This window comes from Periplaneta americana, chromosome 13 (assembly GCF_040183065.1).
Source record: "Periplaneta americana isolate PAMFEO1 chromosome 13, P.americana_PAMFEO1_priV1, whole genome shotgun sequence".
Classification (NCBI taxonomy): Eukaryota; Metazoa; Arthropoda; class Insecta; order Blattodea; family Blattidae; genus Periplaneta; species Periplaneta americana.
The window spans coordinates 90,074,864-90,097,227 of record NC_091129.1 but is presented as its reverse complement, the minus strand read 5'-3'; the positions used below and the strand labels follow the sequence as shown (position 1 = coordinate 90,097,227).

The 22,364-nt window shown below is 37.3% G+C and overlaps 1 protein-coding gene across 1 annotated transcript in view; it reads right to left on the bottom strand.

The window, feature by feature from the left end:
- The window catches only part of LOC138712108 (centrosomal protein of 162 kDa), a 130,937-nt gene that overhangs the window by 79,083 nt on the left and 29,490 nt on the right, over positions 1-22,364 (bottom strand). The window lies entirely within an intron of this gene.

Here is a 22,364-nt window from a genome sequence, read left to right as displayed (position 1 = left end):
ATTGGGCGTGAATAAAATCCGTCCAATATTAATTAAATGAAGCTGCACCTAGCTAGGTATAACAAGTGGAAGGTAGCTAGAGGCACTTTTCAGTAAAATCACGAAATGACTGATTTACAATATTATATTTTCTCTGTACTACTCTCTACAGACATAATAAGAAAGTACAAATGCTTCATACATAAACATAAAATAACAGAGAAGAGCGCAATTGGATGCATATCAAGATAAATTTGGCGCCGCTGAAACGCCAGTTCAGTGTCACACAGGATTGTCGATTGCATCGCCAATGGCAGCGTCCCTGAGGTCATGCAACAGATCTCCCAAGACCTAATGATCCAGTCAACAACTTCTGAGTTCCGTTACGATGTAGCCGATTAAAACAAGTCCTATTACATCAGGGATGTGAAAAGTGTGGCCAGATGGCTTTCACAAAGTCTATTAAGTTTATATTAAGTAGTGCGACACAAAATGAATGTTGCGTGTAACATTCTGGAACATATTCAGAATTATATCGCGAGATACAAAAGTCACTTGCCAAATGAAAGAAACAATATTATTTTGCAATGGCAAATGAAGGACTATATAAAGTAATGGCGGTGCCAATACTAATTCTTACATGCGAAACCTGGACCTTGAACAGAGCAGACAAAAGAAAAAGTGAAACAGTCGAAATGAGATTTCGGAGAACACTGAGTTTACACTGCGGAAAGAGAAAAGAAATAAAGATATCAGAAATGAACTGAAAATATTGAATATCAATGAAAGGATATATAACAATAAAAAGAAATGGCAGGAATACCTCTTACGAGAGGACCATCGAAGGCTGGACCAACATATCATGAACTGCGCTCCTAGAGGTCAAAGAGATGTGGGATGCCCAAGAAGAAGTTGGGAAGATGTATTGTAATTGTTTCCTATATGGATGGAACAGGTCATGTCTGCCTACCATGAAGAAGAAGAAGAAGAAGAAGATGATGATGATGATGATGGAATGTTGGACTCCAGTATAAGGACCACGGCAAAGACAAGGGCTAAGACATGAACGAAAGGAGCACAACAAGAATCACAAGGATCACGACGATCGCGATTAGAATCATGACAAAGACGAGTACTAAAGCTAGACAACAAAGATAACAAGGACCTCAGTATGCACGACAAAGGCAAGGAGCACAATAAAGACCATGACATAGACAGCAAGGACCATTAGGATTACAACAAGGTCCTTGTTGTGGTCCTTATCGTGATCATTGTCGTAGTCCTTACCGTGGTGGTTGTTGTCTTTATCATGGTCCTTAACATCTTTTATTATCCTACATTTGTCATTTCAAAAAAATATTTTTCCCTACTTAGCAAGTGACTTTTGTCACACAGTATATTTGGCACTTACAGGCTGATAGACGATTTCACATGCATTTCATCGTACATATTACTTAACATTTCCAAGCGAAAAACAATATTTTGCAAGCTTATTTTCACCAATTCACAATAAAAGGCATGTTCGTACCGGGATTGTTTTTTAACTCACATTTAATAAGAAGGTAGTTCTGTATTTCACAGTAATGGCTACTGGAAGAAAGCATAATCGTTTTGGTATTTAATACGTACTTTTTTTATCGCTTATTTCACGACGCTTCATCAAATGCCCGGTTATTTAGCGGTTGTGCAACTGGGGACAGTGAGATGAGTCCAAGGATTCGCCAAGAAATTATCCAACATTTTACGCCGGAAAAACCCAAATAGATAAACTCAAGCGAGATTCGAACTCACGCTCGAGTGTAGCCCCGAAAATTGAGTTCAGCTAGTCAGTTTGTAAGCTACGCCGCTATAATGGTGTCAAGATTATAAAACTTACAATTGTACGGAAATTTAATTAAGCTTTAAAAAAAACTGTTTTATTTTCTCGGAAATTCCTCTTACGTTCGTTGTATGCACAGCTTCTAGATATCATGTGGTCTAAGTGACAGCTGCCAGTTTTAGTCAGTTTAATTTTTATTTGGAATTTATAGGTGGCCTACAGTCCGCCACAAGAATAAATCTGTTGAGAGTTTTACTGAGTAGAAATGAAATAAACCGTCGAATGTCTCTTGAACCTCAATTTCCAAATTAAAATCTATTAGGTAGTAGAATAATTATTAATTCTGTTCAAATACACCCCACAAAACGGATAATTTCCCCTTATACAAACATAACCATTGTTCGATAACAAAACAAAAATGTTACCTGTAACTACTCGTACTATATAACATTTTATAAAAATCTGTTTGAGAGGAGAAGAATTATTAATTTTGTCTAAAATGCAACCTCTATAAGGGGTAGTTTTCCTTAAGCAAACATTATCAGAGTTTGTATACAAAACAAACATGCTACCTATAACCACTGTACAGAATTTCGTGAAAATCTCTTAGTTAGGAGAACAGTTATTAATTTTGTCTAAATGCATCCCTATAAGGAAGAGGTAGTTCCCATTATACAAACGTAATAGGCGTTTGTATACAAAATAAATGCAATATATTACCCGTAACTACAATATGAAGTTTCATGAAAATTATTAAATAGCAGAAAAGTTATCAATTTTGCCTAAATGCATCCTATATAGAGTACGTAGTTCCATTTAGCCTGTACAAATGTAAACAGAGTTTGTATGCAAAACAGACATGCTACCCATATCTACTGTATTAAGTTTCATGAAAATCTGTTAGAAAAAAAAAGGTTATTAATTTTGCACTCCATCATAAGGAGTAGTTTCGCTTAATTAAAAGTAATTAGAGTTTGTATATAAAACAAATAGGCCTATGCTACTTGTAACTACTGTACCAAGTTTCATAAAAATCAATTTAATGTTTCAATTCAGAGAAAGCAATTTGTTTATTAAAATATTAATTTGTGTACAAGTCCGTACCGGTATACTAATTTTTTTGTATCAAATTGTGATATGTCTTGTTGATAATTTCAAGAAATTAAGAGAAAAACCAAATTTAATTACAAGAGTAGGATCTTCCATGGACTTAAATTCATTTTTTTTCAGATTGCATAAAAAACTATTGGTTGTCATTTAAAAATGTTCTCGGTGACATATTTCGCACAATAGTCGCAAAAAAATATTTTCTTTCCATAAAGCCGTTTCTCTCTAAATACGTATAAGATTTGACGTGGCTGAGCTACGTATTTGGCGAAAATCCCCAAATTTTCACTGCAATTACGCGTTACCTTTGAAATAAAAAACGTATTAAACATTCTTCAGTGACAGACGCTGAGGAAAATATCTGAATGAGTTAATTAGGTACAGCAGAACAGAGGAGGAAAATACAATCAGAAAGCTAAAATTGTCTCGTACAAGAAAAGCAGCGGATAAAAAAACAGCCACGTTGAAGCAATTTTGTGAAGAAGGATTCTAAGAACAATAAAGTAACAAATGGCGATGAGGATTCAGAGGAGGAAAAAGATACGGAATTTATATTTCTACGAAGAAACCTTTCCCAATTCTGTTAGTGGTGAAGGTATGGGCTCTATGCAGGTCATATACGAAATTGGTTCGTATTCTTGATCACATATTAATTATTTCTGTTCAATTATTACCATATTAAATTACGTTAACGTGTTTCAGTTACACATAAATAACTGAACCTAGATCCCTTTCGTAAAAAAACCGTTAAGAGAACTAAAGAGAACTTCTGTAAATCCATGGCAACCTACTTGAAACAAATGTTGCTGTAAGTTAAATCCTGCTAGCCTCATATATTGTACACTAATTTGAATTTAATTGCCCCTGTTTTCATCACAGGTCGTTTACTCCATAGACCTGTTATCGCAAACACTGTAGTGAAGTAAAACAGAGACGATATCGGAACGTGACATCAATTCTGATAATACATTCCAAGTCCCGTTTAAAAACAAATTGTGGCAATATATTACATACTTTCTCATCATTAAGGCCAGGAAGTTCAAGTATTTGCAAATTTGTTAAATGTGTGTGTGTGTGTGTGTGTGTGTGTGCGCGCGCGCGCTATTCCTTTTGTATAAGTTATTTTACTTCGTGATCCCGTTGATATGGTACCACGAACCCCAGTTTGAGAAATGCTGGTACAGGCGGTTCAGGTATTTAGTAGCGAAAGTGATAACTACATGTTTCAAAACAGTTGGTGATTTTTCTTGGATTTTCTGGTCATTTTTCGCAGGTTTAGTCTGATAGAAATGTGTGATAATATTGATCTGTTATGTCGGTTTACGCTCGCGAAAGACAATTTCATGGATATTTTGCATTCAATTAGAAATTTATCATATAAATTGTCTGATTATGGCAGGCGACACGTTGGTTCGAGTTAAACGACTAATGAAACGATCACTAATAATAGGCCTACTACGGTAAATGTTACATACGCAACGCTTTACAATTTTGTGGTCTACTAACTTAGAGATTCATTACTTAATAACAGAATAATTTTTTTGTAACTCTGTACCAGTAATTTAAAAAGGTCAGAAACTGAAGTTTAAGTAAAATGCTTCGAAAAGCTACAGAAATACATACAGATGGCCGTACAAGATTAAAACTGCGGCAGTAGTACCAATATTTTCATAACAAGTTCAGAATAGCCTATGGGAAAGTACAGAAGGGAAATAGAAATGTCTCCTTTTCGAACAGAAGTACAAGGAATTTTACATTCCTTAAACTGCATTAAAAGGAATTAACCTACTCAGATGTTAACTGATAGCCTTAATTCACTTCAACACAAATTTATCACGAGAAAAATATTATACACCATTGGAAATAATTAAGGAACTGAGAAGGTTACTTTGAAACATTGAAATTAATCCATAATGGAAGATGTAACATGATCCTCGGATATGAAAAGGCAGATGTAAAGAAACAATAATCTATGCAGAAGAATTTTCATTTTAAACTATTAGTAGTCTGTGGATAGCAAGAACGGCATATTAATTGCTATTTTGCACTGTATTTTACAAAATTTTACTTTAAACCTCATTATCCAATTTTGACTTGCACCACTTTTGCTCTGAACGGCTCATTTCATAAGAAAATATTATAGTATAGCATCAGTTAATATAGAAGCTAATATATCACTTAGCCTAATTCCTCCAGTAGCTGAGTGCTTGGCGACAAACCGTGAACTCGGGTGGTAGGCGAGAGCGGAGGATGAGGATCAGTGTTGCCAACAGTTGTTTATATAATCCCGCTAGATGGCTTTCGAAAATCCGCGATTTTCTAACAAATATCTCTAGATTTCAATGTGTACTTATTATTATTGAATAGTAGTAGTAGTAGTAGTAGTAATAATAATAATAATAATAATAATAATAATAATAATAATAATAATAATATAGACCATCCACCGGCCAATGTAACGACATCCGTCCGCCAATGTAACGAATATTGCATACTTTTATCATTTCCAAAGTGGCGTTATAGAGCAATTTTGAACACTTTTATCCAGCCACAACATATTTGAATTATCCTTATTGCATTATAGCCTATATGTTACCCTTAAAACCCGAAATCCGACAAAACCAGTTTCAACTAGTAAAAACTAGTTTTAAAAATGCAGATAGATAGAAAGCGAATTTTCGTAAGATCTAGAATCAAACAGGTTAGATTTGGTCTGTTTAGATTTTTTTTTAGCATTTTACCAAACAAAAATCTGTCTGTCTGTCTGTCTGTCTGTCTGTCTATCTATCTATCTTTGCTTAAATTAGTTTTTACTAATTGAAACTGGTTTTGACGGATTTCGGGTTTTAACGGTAACATATTTATGAAATTATCACTACATTAACACATCCATTATTTGACAAAACAGGCACTGAACGAATTAAATGTAATTATGAAAGCCGTCAATAATGCTAATATGAATTTCATTTCAGAAGTTTTAAAGATTAAAAACCGCTAGTATTGCCGCTAAGCGGAATAATATAGTTTTGTGGAGTAACGGTCAGCGCGTCTGGCCGCGAAACCAGGTGGCCCGGGTTCGAATCCCGGTCGGGGCAAGTTACCTGATTGAGGTTTTTTCCGGGGTTTTCCCTCAACCCAATACGAGCAAATGCTGGGTAACTTTCGGTGTTGGACCCCGGACTCATTTCACCGGCATTATCACCTTCATATCATTCAGACGCTAAATAACATGAGATGTTGATACAGCGTTGTAAAATAACCCAATAAATTAAAATAAATAATATAATTTTACCCGCGAGACGGTTATCCAAAAAAGCTAGATTTAGCAGGAAAACCGCTGAATTGGCAACACTGATGAGGATTTTCCCGCGGTTCTTCACTCCCCGCATGACTGACACGTGAATGCACAAAATCGCACATGCGACACTTCATACTCGTTACGTAATGCCATAGCCTATACACTATTTACAGTGCCCCGCCCGGTTCGAAATAAGTGACATTTGTGGAAGCGGAACAGATACGAGTATAAAGTCTACACCTTCAAGTGTAGGAAGAGAAGCTTAGGCCTATGTTAAAAAATCGGCGGGTGAATAGCTTCACTATGCTGTATAACTTTACGTAGAACTAGCCTACGTGTGGGTTGCGAGGTATGTATGTATGTATGTATGTATGTATGTATGTATGTATGTATGTATGTATGATGTATGTATGTATTCACACTGCAGTGGGTATATACCCGGTGGCAGTGGTAACTAATTACACTCAATAATGACAATAATAAACTTATTAATTAAAAATACAATTAATAATACTAATAATTAATACTAACAATAATTAATAATAACAACAACAACAACAGGGAATACACTAAATTAAATGAAACGATCACATAAAATAACATTTGAAATAAATCTAATTTGTATCTTAAAACTAAGATCGAACTAAAACCCACGAGTATGATATGTTCATATCTGCACAAGTACCTTTCAAATTACACTCATTTCGTTGTCAACTCACTCACTGCACTGGAACTACGACACATTTCACTGATTCTATCCTCATTTCACTGATTCTATCCTGATTTCACTAACACTTCAAAAACATTTCACTGTTCAAATACTATGCACTGCCACTATAAACTATAAAGCTTCACTGACAGGAACACGTTTCACTTACACAGCACACTTCATTGACACGACATACTTCTTCACTGAAACAACACACTTCACTGACACAACATAATTCTTCACTGATACAACACTTCAATAACAACATATCATTTACACCCTTTAAATACTGTGTATAATTACCGTCTATTAGTAAGGTCCTTAAGCCTATTTTTAAATACGTTTTTGGTTGTTGGTAAAGCCTTTAGTAAATGGAACAAGAACAAGGAAACCAGAAGGAGAATAAAGGGGACAGATAGTGAGAACAAGGGGAAGACATTGAGAACAAGCAGAATAGAAGAGCAGGGGGAATAAAGGGACAAGAGGAATACGAGGAGAACAAGGGACAGAGAGGACAGGGGGAAGACAAGAAGAACAAACAGAATACAAGGAAAAGGAAAATTAAAGGGCAAGGCAAGGAGAACAAGAGAAATACAAGGAGAACAAGGGTAATATAAGGAAAATTAGGGAAAAGCAAGGAGAACAAGGGGAAGATGAAACAAAGGACAAGGCAAGGAGAACAAGGAGAATACATGAAGATTGAGAATAAAAGGAAAACGGAGAACAAGGAGAAAACGAGAGAAGGGGGAACAAAATGAAACTGGAAAGACAAGAGGAATAAAAGGAGAACGGAAAAATAAAGAGAAAACAAGAACAAGGTGAATAGAGAGAGAACAAGGTATACAAGGAAAATAGAAAGCAAGGAGAACAAGGGGAGTACGAGAACCAGGAGAATAAAAAAGGAGAACGGGAGGACAAAGAGAACAAGGAGAAGAAAAGAAGAGGAATACAAGACAAGGAGAACAAGGGAAAGAGAAGAACAAGGAAAAGGGAAGGAGAACAAAGGGAAGTGAAGAAAACAAGTAGAAGACAAGGATAAGAGGAATACAAGAACACTTAGAATATAGGAAGAACAAGGGGAAGACAAGGAGAACAAGGGGAATACAGCCAGAACAAGGAAAATATAAAGAGAACAAGGGGCGTACAAGGAAACATACGGGAAGAGGAGGTTGCATATTTATGTGACGGCCAATTCCAAAGTTACCCCCCTCCATACCTAGGGAGGAGAAAAACGTTGTTGTAAGTCAAAATTAGTTTATTGTGGTTTACTGAAACAAACTGTGAAATGGAAAGTAATAAAAAAGGCTCTACATTGACATAAGGAAGGATTTCACGGTGTTTGAGGTGGTGTGAGATTTCTGGGACTTTACACCGTGTCACAGATACAGAAGCATTTAATCTTTCGAAGCTAGTATCGGTTTCAACATTAGAAACTTCAAGGAACGGTAACCTAATTGTTGCGTATTGTATTCTCCAGGGCGGATCTAAGAGTTAAGTTCCCCTTTACCTTGTCTTGCCTGAGCCGATACATCTCTGAAACGTTGTTACAAATTATTAAGTGACGTATGACAGACAATATTTTACGAACCATTACGACACAGAGAGGGGGGAGAGGCAAAGGCTAAATGGGATTTTCCGGTCTCTGATCGGACCAAAAACCCTGATAAAACTGATATTTGACCCTTGCGGTGAATTTCGGTGAAGTCCGGAGGGCCTAATTAGTCAAATCCACTCTTCTCACTTCCACGCTGGGGCACCCTGGGATCTTCTAAGATGCGACAGAGAGAGTGGTGTGCGGAAAACAACGAGAAGCTACTGCATTTATCCTTCCTAAGAAAAACTGCAAACATGGCATGATGAGTACTTGGGATGTACTATAAGCAGTAACATGAGCTGCAGCCAGGAAGTCAAAAGGAGGATAGCAATGGCAAAGGAAGCTTTTAATAGAAAAAGGAGCATCTTCTGTGGACCTCTAGAGAAAGAACTAAGGAAGAGACTAGTGAAGTGTTTTGTATGGAGTGTGGCATTATATGGAGCAGAAACATGGACATTACGACGAAATAAAGAGAAACGAATAGAAGCATTTGAAATGTGGATATGGAAAAGAATGAAGCCTATGAAGTGAACAGACAGATAAGAAATGAAGTTGTGTTGGAAAGAGTAGGTGAAGAAAGAAATGATGCTGAAACTGATCAGAAAGAGAAAAAGAAATTGGTTGGGTCACTGGCTGAAAAGAAACTGCCTAGTGAAGGATCCATTGGAAGGAATGGTGAACGGGAGAAGAGTTTGGGGGCAGAAGATATCAGATGATAGACGACATTAAGATATATGTATCAAACGCGAAGCCTAAGAGGAAGGCAGAAAATAGGAAAGATTGGAGAAGAATGCAATGAAAGACCTGCCCATGGGCAGAACATGTATGTATGTAGAGGCACTGGATGCCCACGGGGGAATTGGAGAGACCAGTTTGAACTTCAGAACAGGTCTACTAAGCCTGAATCTTAGTAGGCAGAAGAAGAAAATGACGTAATGAAGTAGGAAACGATGCGATTTAACTTTGTTTTAATAACGAATCTAACAAATAATGACGATTTCAAAGTTACGTTGCACTAATGATGTATTTTCTTCAGATTGCAGGTGACCGGCAAACGAACTCGGAATTTACATAACATATAGGAAGAACTTACATAAAAAACGGATCATTAAGATATCGTGGCAGACAATATAACTATAACAATACCTTACGACAGTTCTTACACGTGAACTCCAACACAAGATTTTAAATTTATATTCAGCTGAAGTGTCAGGTAACACCCCGCCACGATGATTACTCGACCATTTACAAAATCAAAATTCTGCCACGGTGCGTTAGTTCCTGTAGAACTTAGTATTGTTGGGGTGCAATTCTTCCTGGTTCGATGACCTTTCAGAGGAGGAGGTGGAGGTGGAAGGATCCGAGGGTGGGAGACGGGTGAGACCTGACTGGCACGAGGCCAATACACGTTTCATCACCCAGAAATCAAAAGTCACTGTCACTCAGTTGATGGAGAAGGCCAAGAAGTGCCGTATTGCGCCCTACTGGACCCCTAGGCCAGTCCGCATACATGTTGGTCCACTTAACACAGCGACCTGTATCTCCCACGTGGATCAATATATTAAGATATTCCTATAGAGCAAAGGAAACAAAAAGGTGGTCGAAACTGAAATTTAAAAACTAATCGAGCATTCATAAATTTAGGAAACATACTTTCGGAATATATTCCTGGGACAGAAGTCAAACGTCGAACTACAACTTCCAACACGACAAAAATGGAGTTATACAATGTATCACGCACATAAGTGTTGTAAAATTTGTTTAATAATAACTACATGAGATACGTCGTGGAACTATATCATAACATGTGGAAATGAAATAGAATTTACGGGAGGGGACACTATGGCCCAGCACTACGACCTGTTACTATCTACTGCGCTAATCCTTAAACTAACAAGCAAACATTTTGATGGAGGCAGATAAAAAAGTTAAATTTTTTTTTCCGCCATGTTAATATCTCAAAACAAGTGCTTATACAAATTTTGGCCACTCGACCGCAGTTACGAGGACGTCCAGAAAGTGATTTTCCCTAGGACCGTTTACAGAAAAAAAAGCAGAATTGCATGGAAAGATTTATTGAAACAGATACAGCAATTGTTGCGCTATTTGTCAACATATCTCTCACTGGAATTGAGATCAATTTTTGTATCCTTGTGTCGTAGAAGTCAGCCGCCTGGGATCGGAATCAGCGTTTGACATCCGTCTGCACCTCTCTGTCGATCCAATGATATGATAAATGTCTCAATTCTGGTGGGAATATGTTGAAAAATAGCTCAACAATTGCTGTGTCTGTTCCAATAATTTTTTTTTCCAATGAAATTGTGTTTTCTTTCTGTTCAAGGCCTCTGGTGAACTTATTTTTTACGGCCCTCGTAATTGCGGTAGAGTGGCCAAAATCTGTTGACATTATTGACATGGTGAAAGAAAAAAAAATGACTTTTTTATCTGCCGCCATCAGAATGTTTGCTTGTAAGCGCATTCCCAAACCCACACCGGCTGACTACACTAAGGTTCGCTGCGTACCCAGGTTTCGAGGAGACAACCAACCTTGTCCCTAGGCCAGCTCCCTCCGTGCGTCGCAGTTGGCGATCGGGGAATGTTATGAGATGACGACGAATGGAGAAATGATGACTGAATTACGTAGATGCCTAATATGGGGAAAAATGGGAGAACCCCGAGAAATACCCTAACTGCGACCTTGTCCGCCACACAAGTATCACTATGGATTTTTCAATGGAAATTCTGCCTCCAACATGAATGCAGGTCAGAGGTCTGTTCACCATTTGGACATCTTAATGATTAGAACGACTTCATTTTCTTACATTTATTTCACAAAATTGTCAAAACAAGATATAATCTCACACTTATATAATTCAGCTCTCCAAGTTTGTCAGTACGTCCAGGTACTTCGTAACACGTTCTCATCATTGGTTTGCGCGCGAATATGATGTTTCAATTCACCACTGGACAATTGGTGATTTGTAGACAGTGTCCTTCACGTACCCCACAGGAAAAAATCATAGGACGTGATGTCTGGTGACATCAGACTCGCGTTACGGAATGCGTGCTGGTTCGAGTCCTCATGGGGAACAAATTTTCTCATGAAATTTCGGCCAGTGTATGGGATCGGTGCCCGCCCGGCATCGGATGCACTTGAGGAGCTACGATAGGTAGCGAAATCCAGCTATAACGGCTGGGGAGATCATCCTGCTAATCACACGATACCTCCATTCTGGTTGGATGATCGTCCACCTCTGCTTCGACATGTGAACTTGAGGTCAGCAGCCGACTGACCGCTTCAAGGCTGTGGCGCCACGGATTATTATTATTATTATTATCCATTGATGTGCTGGTACTTTTTTATGAAATCGCGTACGAAATTGACGTTGCACGTTGTACACTCAATACTGACCTACTCGCATGAAATCGTACGACACAAAATGCTTTCTCCTCACCACTGGCAGCCAGATTTACTATTCCGCCTACCACCTGGCGGTAGAATTATGAACTAGACGTGATCAGAAATCAACTTTGGGATGTGTTCCATTGTTTTCTGTCGGAAAACCAATCGTAGGTGATGTTATATTCCAAATAGAACGTGTTTTTATCGTTTTAACCATTTTGATATATGTCGTATGTATGTATGTATGTATGTATGTATGTATGTATGCATGGATGCATGAATTGTCGTCTCTCATTCAGGCAAGCAGGAACCTCCTGGGGCCTCGGTACCTCTTGTACAGATCTATAAAGGTAGGCGCTCACCGGAACAGATTCGTTCGCCGGCGCGTTCGGATTTTTCTTACAATCGCTCACTTTTCTACATTTCCGAATTGATTCTAATAGTGTTCTTATTTATCGCTGGAGCGAGCGCATTACTTCCTTGTAGTGTTCTGGACTAAACATGGAAAAAAAACGCTTAGCGCTAAGGATGTGCGTTAGCTTTGCAAGAAGAAAAAGAAAAATGGATTGGTGTCATCCATTTCATTTACGCCTTCAATTTTACCGCGACCGAAAGTCACGCAATTGATATATTGTCATGAATGCTTTATCTTGGCCCGTATGGAAATCTCTAGCCAGAATTGTGGACGGAATTTGATCATGCAGGCAGAAGTGATAGCCCAAGTGGGCAATGCTCATTTTAAAATAGTGCAAAGAATAAAAATCCGAACGCAGAACGAATCCGAACCGGTTAGTGTGCGCCTATTGTCTGGAACTCAACACCACTGCCATCTACTACTATTTGGACAAACTGCGAAGAACATCTACTGCGGGGGACGGCGGCAAACACAACTCCGCCATCGCCGAATTTTGAACTCGGGTCCACGGTCATTGTAAGCAAGCGCTATGCCAAATGAGCTATCCTAGAGTATTTCTCAGGGCCTTCATCTCTGATGCATGGATTTTTGTTTTGTCTCATTTTCATTAGTTCATTTTCATTAGTTTGGCTTCACTTCAATACGCTACAGCGACTATGCCAGTGTGTCTTTTCGTGTTTTGTTCTTTAAAGGTCTATAAATTATTATGTAAATATTTAGAAGATTATTCAGTTACTGTACACCCGAAAAAGATTCAACATCTATTTGGAGAATTTGGTAAAGAACTTTCAGAACATGGGAAGGTGACGATAAGAGGAAGAAAAATAAGTGCGAAGATTTGCTGGTGATATGGCGTTGTTAGCAGAAGAGGAGACGATACTAAGGTATATACAACTGGAGTTAACTAACAGTTGTGAGCAGTATGAGATGAAGATAAATGCAAAGACGAAGATCATGGTTATAGGAAGAAAACTAAAGACGGTAAACGTGCGAATTCGAAATGAGGCAGTAGAACAAGTGGACAACTTCAAATATTGGGATGTACTGTAAGTAGTGACATTAGCTGCTGCCGGGAAGTCAAGAGGAGGATAGCAATGGCAAAAGAGACTTCTCATAGAAAAAGAAGCTCTTCTGCAGATCTTTGAAAAAAAAAATAACTAAGGAAGAGACTAGTGGAGTGCTTTATATGTAGTGTGGTATGTATGGGACAGAAACATGGACATTACGACGAAATGAAACTGATGATTGAAAGCGTTTGAATTTTGGATATGGAGAAGAACGGAATGTGTGGAATGGGCATAGAAAATAAGAAATGAAGTTATGCTAGAAAGAGTGGGTGAAGAAAAAATAATACTGAAAATGATCGTGAAGAGAAAAATAAATTGACTGGGTCAGTGGATGAGAAGAAACTACCTACTGAAGGATGCACTGGAAGGAATGGTAAATAAGTAAAAACTTCGGGGCAGAAGAAGATATCAAATAATAGACAACTTTAAGATATAATTATGAATGATATATGAAGATGAAGAGGAGAGCGAAGAGGGAAAATTGGAGAATGCTGGGTTTGCAATGAAAGACCTGCCCTTAGGCAGAATAGAATGTATCACAAAGGAAGATAAAACTTTAAATTTTTGCACAGCAGTACATTATCATTTGTCATGCGACCTTATGTAAGACACATAATTATTTAAGAAAATTGTCTGAGCCGATTTTCAGTTAATCAACATTCTGCGTTATCTTTTCTATTCATTAATTCATTCATAGTACTCTCAATTTTAATTTTATTTTTGTCTGTATTGGAATCCCCTCCTGAGCACGAGTCTTCAGGAGTGGGCTAGTTTATCTTTCATTGTATTTATTAACTTGTATTCATTTCAAACTTACTAGCAATAAAATAAATAAATAAATAAATAAATAAATAAATAAATAAATAAATAAATATTGTTCTGCCCAAGGGCAGGTCTTTCACTACAAACCCAACATTCTCCAGTATTTCCTATTTTCTGCCTTCCTCTTTGTCTCCTTATATGATCCATATATCTTAATGTCGTCTATCTGATATCTTCTTCTGTCCCAAACTTTTCTCCAGTTCACCATTCCTTCTAATGCATATTTCAGAAGGCAGTTTCTTCTCAACCAGTGACCCAGCCAATTTCCTTTCCTCTTTCTGATCAGTTTCAGAATCATTCTTTCTTCATCCACTCTTTCCAGCACAGATTCGTTTCTTATTCTGTCTGTTCATTCACATGCTCCATCCTTCTCCATATCCACATTTTATATGCTTCTAGTCGCTTCTCTTCGCTTCGTCGTAATGTCCAAGTTTCTGTCCCATACAATATTACACTCCACACAAAGGACTTCACTAGTCTCTTCCTTAGTTCTTTCTCCAGGGGTTCGCAGAAGATGTTCCTTTTTCTATTAAAAGCTTCCTTTCCCATTGCTATTCTCTCCCTTTTTTTTTTTTTGACAGCAGCTTATGTTACTGCTTATAGTACACCCCAAGTGTTTGAAGTTGTCCACTTGGTCTACTGCCTCACTTAGAATCCGCAAGTTTATCTTCTTTACGTTTCTTCCTATGACCATGGTCTTCGTTTTGTTGGCATTTATCTTCATTCCATACTGCTCACAGCTGCCATTTAGCTTCAGTAGAATATCCCTTAGTATCATCTCTTCTTCTGCCAACAACGCCATGTCATCAGCAAATCTTATGCACTTTATTCTTCTTCCTCCTACTATCCCTCCCCCATGTTCTGAGAACAGCTTTTCACTAAATCCTCCAACTAGATGTTGAACAGGGTAAATGATAAAAGGACATCCTTGACGTACTCCTCTCCCCAGTTCGCTTCCTTCTGACATTTTTTCTCCTATCCTGACTTTGACTCGTTTCATGTAAAGGTTACTGAACAGATCCACGCCAATTTTCTTTAGGAATGCCAACAATTTTGTTGTAAACATGTGCATCATTCTAGGTTAAACTGACATGTACGTAAATTCTGACGATTCTATCAACAACACTGGACTAATAGTTTAGAATTCGGTATAGATTAATCGCAGCAGTTTCATGGAGACAGACACAATGGAAAATCAAAGAGAATGATTTGTCTCCATCTAAAGCTCCAGTCCTCTAGAATAATTTACCCTGTACCTTTTGTATTTTTCTGCACTGGAATTCTATCTTTATACAGACGGCATGACAATACGTTTTTTCTGGATACACGGGATAATGAAAACTTCTTTTCCCCAGCAAATCTCAAAATCAGCTTTCCCAAGCATCACAATACTTTCTCTTATACTTCGTACAATGAGAAATAATAAAGGGCCAATGAAAACATGTCGATACATTATATTAATTGACCCTATGTAGTACGGGGTACTTCTGTTGGGAGCACCACGTGTTTTGGGAAGCATGGCACTCAAGTTGAGCAGTGGGTGTATGTGGGCCAATGTCGCAACGATGTGTCTCACCCCGCATGGTTGGGCGCCCCAGTTATCCGCCCGCTGCTGGCTAGATCACCTTGATGGGCGCTGCTGCATATTTGAGGAAACTGCTGCGATTCTGCGAGGTTTCTGTGTCATGGCGTATGTAAACAAATGAGGGAATGGGAGTGACGTGTCATGTTCATCAGCGCGGTAGTTCACTGTTAGCGTGTTACAATACTAGTTCACCATGTCTCATGGTCATCGCGGAAGGTACGGAGAGGGACATCTCATCAGTATCACAATTAATCTCGTCTTCACGCCTATTTTTATACCGATTGAGTAACTCGTACAATTTAAACATGGAGTTAATATTTTTGTGGCTATAAGTCGACAGGCCAGTTCAAAAGGGGAAACAACTCAACATTTAAAGTTTTGAGATAAATGCATTTTAAAGTTTTATGTTGCTGTGAAAAATCCAATTAACATCAGTTTAATTGGAACTTACAAACATCAATAACAAAATTTGGAGTTTTCCATAGCGATATGAAACAATAAAATGCAGTTTTCTCAAACTTCAAATTTTGAGTTGTTTCCCTTTTGAACTGCCCGTCGAAGTAATTAATTCAACGGGGTGACTCAGAATACAAAGGAGAATTTTCCCTATTGGAAAACTGATCATTCTCCAAGTGCATATCGAAGAACTTTAAATACAGTGTTCCTTGGTTATCTTATAACATGTTCTTACAAAAGAGGGGCCCGAAAGTCTACCCGCCTAAGGCTTATGTTTATTACTCCTATTGTAGGAATGATTGTTGAAGTCCGCAGGACCGCATTCCTGCAAGTATCGTGATTCACTATTTAGCGCCATTTACCGATCCAGTGTACACAAAACTTAGTTCCGACGAAGTCCGCACTTAACGATCTTTCGTCTCCCTGAGAATTCTGCAACCCCCTCATAACGATATCATGTGTGTAAGTCAACGGTGCTACATCCTACTGCATCCTTTGTTTACCCGAAACTATTCAATGCTGAAACAAAGTTGAAAATAATTATGGTGAAATAAGCACGAGAGTATAACGCCGAAAACTGCACGCTTCGAAATTGTTGAGGAAAAGTATTGGAAAACCCCCAATCAGACTTCAATCCGTGCTCGTTAATTCCATAGTCGGATATGCTGACCACTACTCCACAGCGGTGGACTAGCGCGGGTTTCCGAGATAGGGATCAGACCCGCGTTAAAAGCGATGGCTCCAATTATTTTCGAATTCAGAGATTCTTTAACAACTAGGGTAATTATAATTTTATGATAAACGTAGTTGTTATTTTTAATAATCAAAAGGAAATCGAAGTAAAATGATGCGAACAGATAGTTTAATAAGTTTCATTCAGTAAATATCCTTCTCGCTTTTATCGACCTGAGATTTCCGAGAAATCTAGCTTGCTGTATTTCTCGTTAACATACGTCTAGGTTTCTTTGAATGGGAAATTCTCGTGCAGTGAGAAGTTTGAGGTAGCAATGTCCATATTTTTGTCAGGATATTCTTCGAAGTAACGGAGAACAGGAAAAACCGTGGTCTATCCGAATCCGCGGTATAAATGACGGTCTCAGAATTTCTTTTAGCGCGATATTTTCTTGCCCTTATCGAGGGAACTGCAATGTTGAAGGATATACGGCTCTCATACCCCAATACAGACTATATATTAGACTGTTTAGTGCAATAAATGTAGTCCTTCCAGTAATAAAAGTGATCTTTTCCTTAATTCATCTGATGGAATTGCAATTTCCTTAGGTTGTTCAGACAGTTTGAAACGAACTGTTGTAACTAACACGCTTTTTAAACTCGGAAGCTGAAAAAAAGAAATTTATTTCGTGAAATATGGCAAAGTATGTACTGTCTTGGCTCAGTGCCTAGTGCCAGAATTCCCTGACATATCTCTTCTAATGTCTGTTCTATATTCCTTTTTATGGAAAGTTCTATATTCTCTGCACATTTGGAATGTTCTCTGAATAGTTAAACCATTGTCATCAGGCACCTAACCAACATAGTGGATATTTAACTCGTATTTCATCAAATAAAATCATCTGCAACTTCTCCTGGATTGTAAGTATGTTACGTCCAGTTTTAATCTGACTGAACAGTCTTAACAATAAAATGTAATTTCATCAAACAATAACGATGAATATAGCCAAGGTTAAGGACGAAATAGTTAATTAGCAGGCCATAAACTTTATTGCTGGAAGAACAGCATTTATTGCACAGAACAGTCTGGGAATCAACTCGGAGGAAGGAGGGTCATAAACCAACCTTTGGAAAGAGGAATTCCTCAAAATGGATAACAAAAAGAATGTGTGGGAAGAGTGGAAAAATGTTTGAATGAGATGTTACAACAGTTATACTGATATTTCAAGTACTGTCTTTCTTTTGTGCCGGTCAGTGTTAAGGTGATATCAAATTTATTTCCATATTTCTTTAACAGCTGAGCAATTCTTTAGGTCCCAGTATTTTTTTTTTCAAATATAATAATTACTTTCTCTGGCAAAACGTTTTCAGAAATTGTACACACCGTTTCATTTATCACATGATCTTTTGTGTAAGAAATAGTGTTACATTTTCAAATAAATACCCATTTTTGTTACAGTAAAAATGATATTTCATACACATCCCCTGGTAGAGGGGAAGAGAAGGCCTGATGGCCTTATCTCTACCAGGTTAAATAAATAAACAAATAAATAAAATAAAATAAATCATTTTACGAACAAATTCACTGAATAGTTCAGGAAAAAATCGCCATATACAGACAGTATGGCAAAAATTACCATTCGGTATTAATCATGTGAAAATATGAATTTCCATTAAAAAAATCTGTAAATTCATTTTTCGTACAATGTTAAACTAAAAGGTAAAGGTATCCCCGTAACATGCCATGAAGGCACTTGGGGGGCATGGAGGTAGAGCCCCATGCTTTCCATGACCTCGGCACTAGAATGAGGTGGTGTGGTCGGCACCACGCTCTGACCGCCTTTTACCCCCGGGAAAGACCCGGTACTCAATTTTATAGGAGGGTGAGTGAACCTCGGGGCCGTTCTGAAAGTTTGGCAACGAGAAAAAATCCTGTCACCACCTGGGATCGAACCCCGGACCTTCCAGTCCGTAGCCAGCTGCTCTACCAACTGAGCTACCCATAGTGAAAGTAATGTTTTTTCACCAATTTATTTTTAATGAATTCATTTTGATTCAAAGCCCAGAGAAAATTCCTTCTTCTTATGGATTTATAGTCCTTTTCGATGGGAAATAGACTACCCAATTTTACAATGTGATCTTCATAACCATACCGACTTTAAGACTTCGGTCATTTGGCCCCTTTATATGAGAATTGTGAAGCAACATCATTCACAATTAGCTGAACTTCCTGGCCATGTGGTAAAAGGACATCGCTTAAGGGGTTAGGTACAGCTTACAGCAGTAAAATTGTGGAAATATTCAATTTTTTTTTCTCCATTACTGTATTTTGTACAAATTTGTATGTGTAAAACACTGTCTATATGAAAAAAATATTATTACAATTTTAAAAAATTATTTATATGTTTTTTTTTTCAAAATTCAAAATGGTGGCAGTTCACTGTGCAGTGATGAAGCGTTTCCCTCATATAACTCAAAAACTATCCAACATTCTATGATGAAATTTTTTGTGTGTATTTATGCATGTCATATCTACAATATGCAAAATCACTTCTCTACATTTGATAGGTTATCTGATAAAAAATAAATTCATTTAAAAATGGTCAAATATCAGTATTTTCTTCTAACACAACAAAAAAAAAAAATATTTATTAAGAAATGTAGTTGAAAGAGCATGATATTGCAAACATGAGTTTCAGCAATTAAATAAAAGAGAGAGAACATGAAAAAGTTAAAAAGTTTAAGAGTTATGAGGGAAACGCTTCATCACTGCACAGTAAAATGCCACCATTTTGAATTTAAAAAAAAATAAATAAACTTTTATTAATCGTAATTTTTTTTTTTTTTCATATAGCAGAAGAACAGTGTTTTACATATACCAATTGTTATTATTGTACACGATACAGTAATGGAGGAAAAAATGTTGAATATTTCCAAAAATGTTACTGCTGTAAGCTGTACCTAATCCCTTAAGAACAACAATAGCCAAACAAGAAGAGAAATATATCCAGTGTTCATGGAAGAGAATTAACTTCTACTTCATAGAATCCAGAGCAGCTGGATTTGATACTAAAAACACTTTCGTTTGAGCAAGTAATATCGTACGAATTAATCTATCGTTTATAGTGAAAAAAAAAAATGCCGGCTCTATATTCTTCCCACAAGTTACCTTGGTTGCTGAGAGACGCGAAGGTAGGAGAGATCGGACCTAGTGGCTGTACGAGTCGGATAGAATACGTTTACTTTCTTTAATCGGAGCAATAAGAGATTAACCAAGATTACACAATAAGGATAAGGGTTTTATAAGGTTGTAGTTCCTTGTTGTCATGAAGAGGAGAAAAACAAATGCCTCACCATAAATATTAATGTGAATGATACGGTTTAAAATTTATCAGCCCTGAAGGTGGTGAGAGTTTTGGTTAGTTTAATTTGTACATAGCAAATTGACTTAAAGGCTCAATTCCGTAACTTTCAGTAGCTCAGATAGGTACCGGTACTATAATTGGAGGTTTCTATTTATGAATTTGTGTTTTTATATGGTAATTATAACAAGAAAGTCAGTTAATGGTGTGAATTATTCTTCATTTTGTTTGCATTTATTGTGTTTCATTTTTATTTTAGTAAACATAAAGATCCGTCTTCAATCTCCTTACATTACACACATACACAAAACAAACTAAGCCAAGTCGCATGATGGAGCTTCTGATGAAAGACGCTGCGTCACAATCCGTTAACGCACCCTAGTCAGAGTCTTAGCACAGTCTAGTACGTCACGACGCTTGAGTTGATGAGAGTACTAGGAACAAAAGACTGTGCCGGTACTATTTCGCATTGTCTGTGATGAGGCGATAGTAGCGATCCTAGTGTTTAGCAACTATCTATGGATGCATATCCCCTACGTATTGAGTTTCGTGACCGTATATACTAGACTGTGGTCTTAGACAGACTGAACCATAAACAAATATATTACAAGACCTCTAACTCAATGCATACGATCGAGAGAGAAATTGTAAGCGAATGTTATTGCCAATGGCGAAAAAATTGGAATTACATCCCGTATTACATGGCCCGATCGGTATTGCAGATATCCATTATACCAACACTATTATACTTATTATCATTATCGTTGTTGTTGTTTAGTCAACTGTCCGAAAACAGTTCTGAACCTTGTGACACCATAAGGCATCAGTCATAAGGCAACTATGCCAGGAGATAATGGGGTAGCGTGGCCAGTTCCTTTCCCTCTCCGTTGCACACATCCCTGACTAGTTAAATATTACACTAGTCAGACTTGAGATTTATAGAAACAATTGTTCTTCCTCTGACACATAGGCCTACCGTCATGTGAGATGTACTGCCTGATAATAGATGTACATAACCTCAATCAGAGGTAATCATTATTATTATTATTATTATTATTATTATTACTACTACTACTACTACTACTACTATTACTACTACTACTACTACTACTACTACTACTACTACTACTACTACTACTACTACTATTATTATTATTATTATTATTATTATTATTATTATTAGGCCTATTAATATATTCATATTACTCCCCAAAAGTAGAGCGCAATGATTTATCGGTTTAAATTAAATGTTTAACCACAATAATATGCATATCACATAAAGGTGTATGGTTTAACATATGGATATGAATATAATGGTTGAATATTAAATTGAAAACCATTGACAACACATGTCCTCTGCAACCCCGATGTGTTCACATCACCGGCCTGTGTCTTTAATATTCAAACATTACGGAATCGCCAATATCTAATCACTGACCAGCTGAACAAAAGTAGCGAATATGCCTACTTTGCCTTCGACAAATTCTAAATCGCCTAAACAAAAATATGATTTTATACTTCAATAAAAATATCAATTCTATAAAACTTGCAAATTCTGTAAATAATGGGTATTCATAACATCTGATAAAATTGTCATATTGGTAACACTTATAAGTAGTTTCCCCCCCCCCCATCATCCCCATCAGAGCACAGCCAACAACACCCCGGCCCCAAAGCGGTAAACTAGCAGACTTCTATGATGATAAACTTCGCAACATATGTCAAACCTCTGCATGATACTGTAGCCGAAACTTTTCAGAAGCACTTTATATGCACCCCGTATATACCATATTTTTTTAATATATCGTTAGGGTCGATTTCGAGTTTATCATCATTTTGTGTTTTTATTTTCAAATGAAGATCTGTTCATATTTTACTGAAATTATTATATTTCATGTACAGCATTCCAACACAAATTTACGGATACTGAATATGAACAAAATCCATACAATAGTTCAAGAGAAATCGCTATACCTATACTAACGGGCAGCGTGCCCAGAAAATGACTTCTTCGACATCAAGGATGCTGAAAACGTAACCAGCACAAGGGGAATCGAATCCATTCCTGAGCGTAAC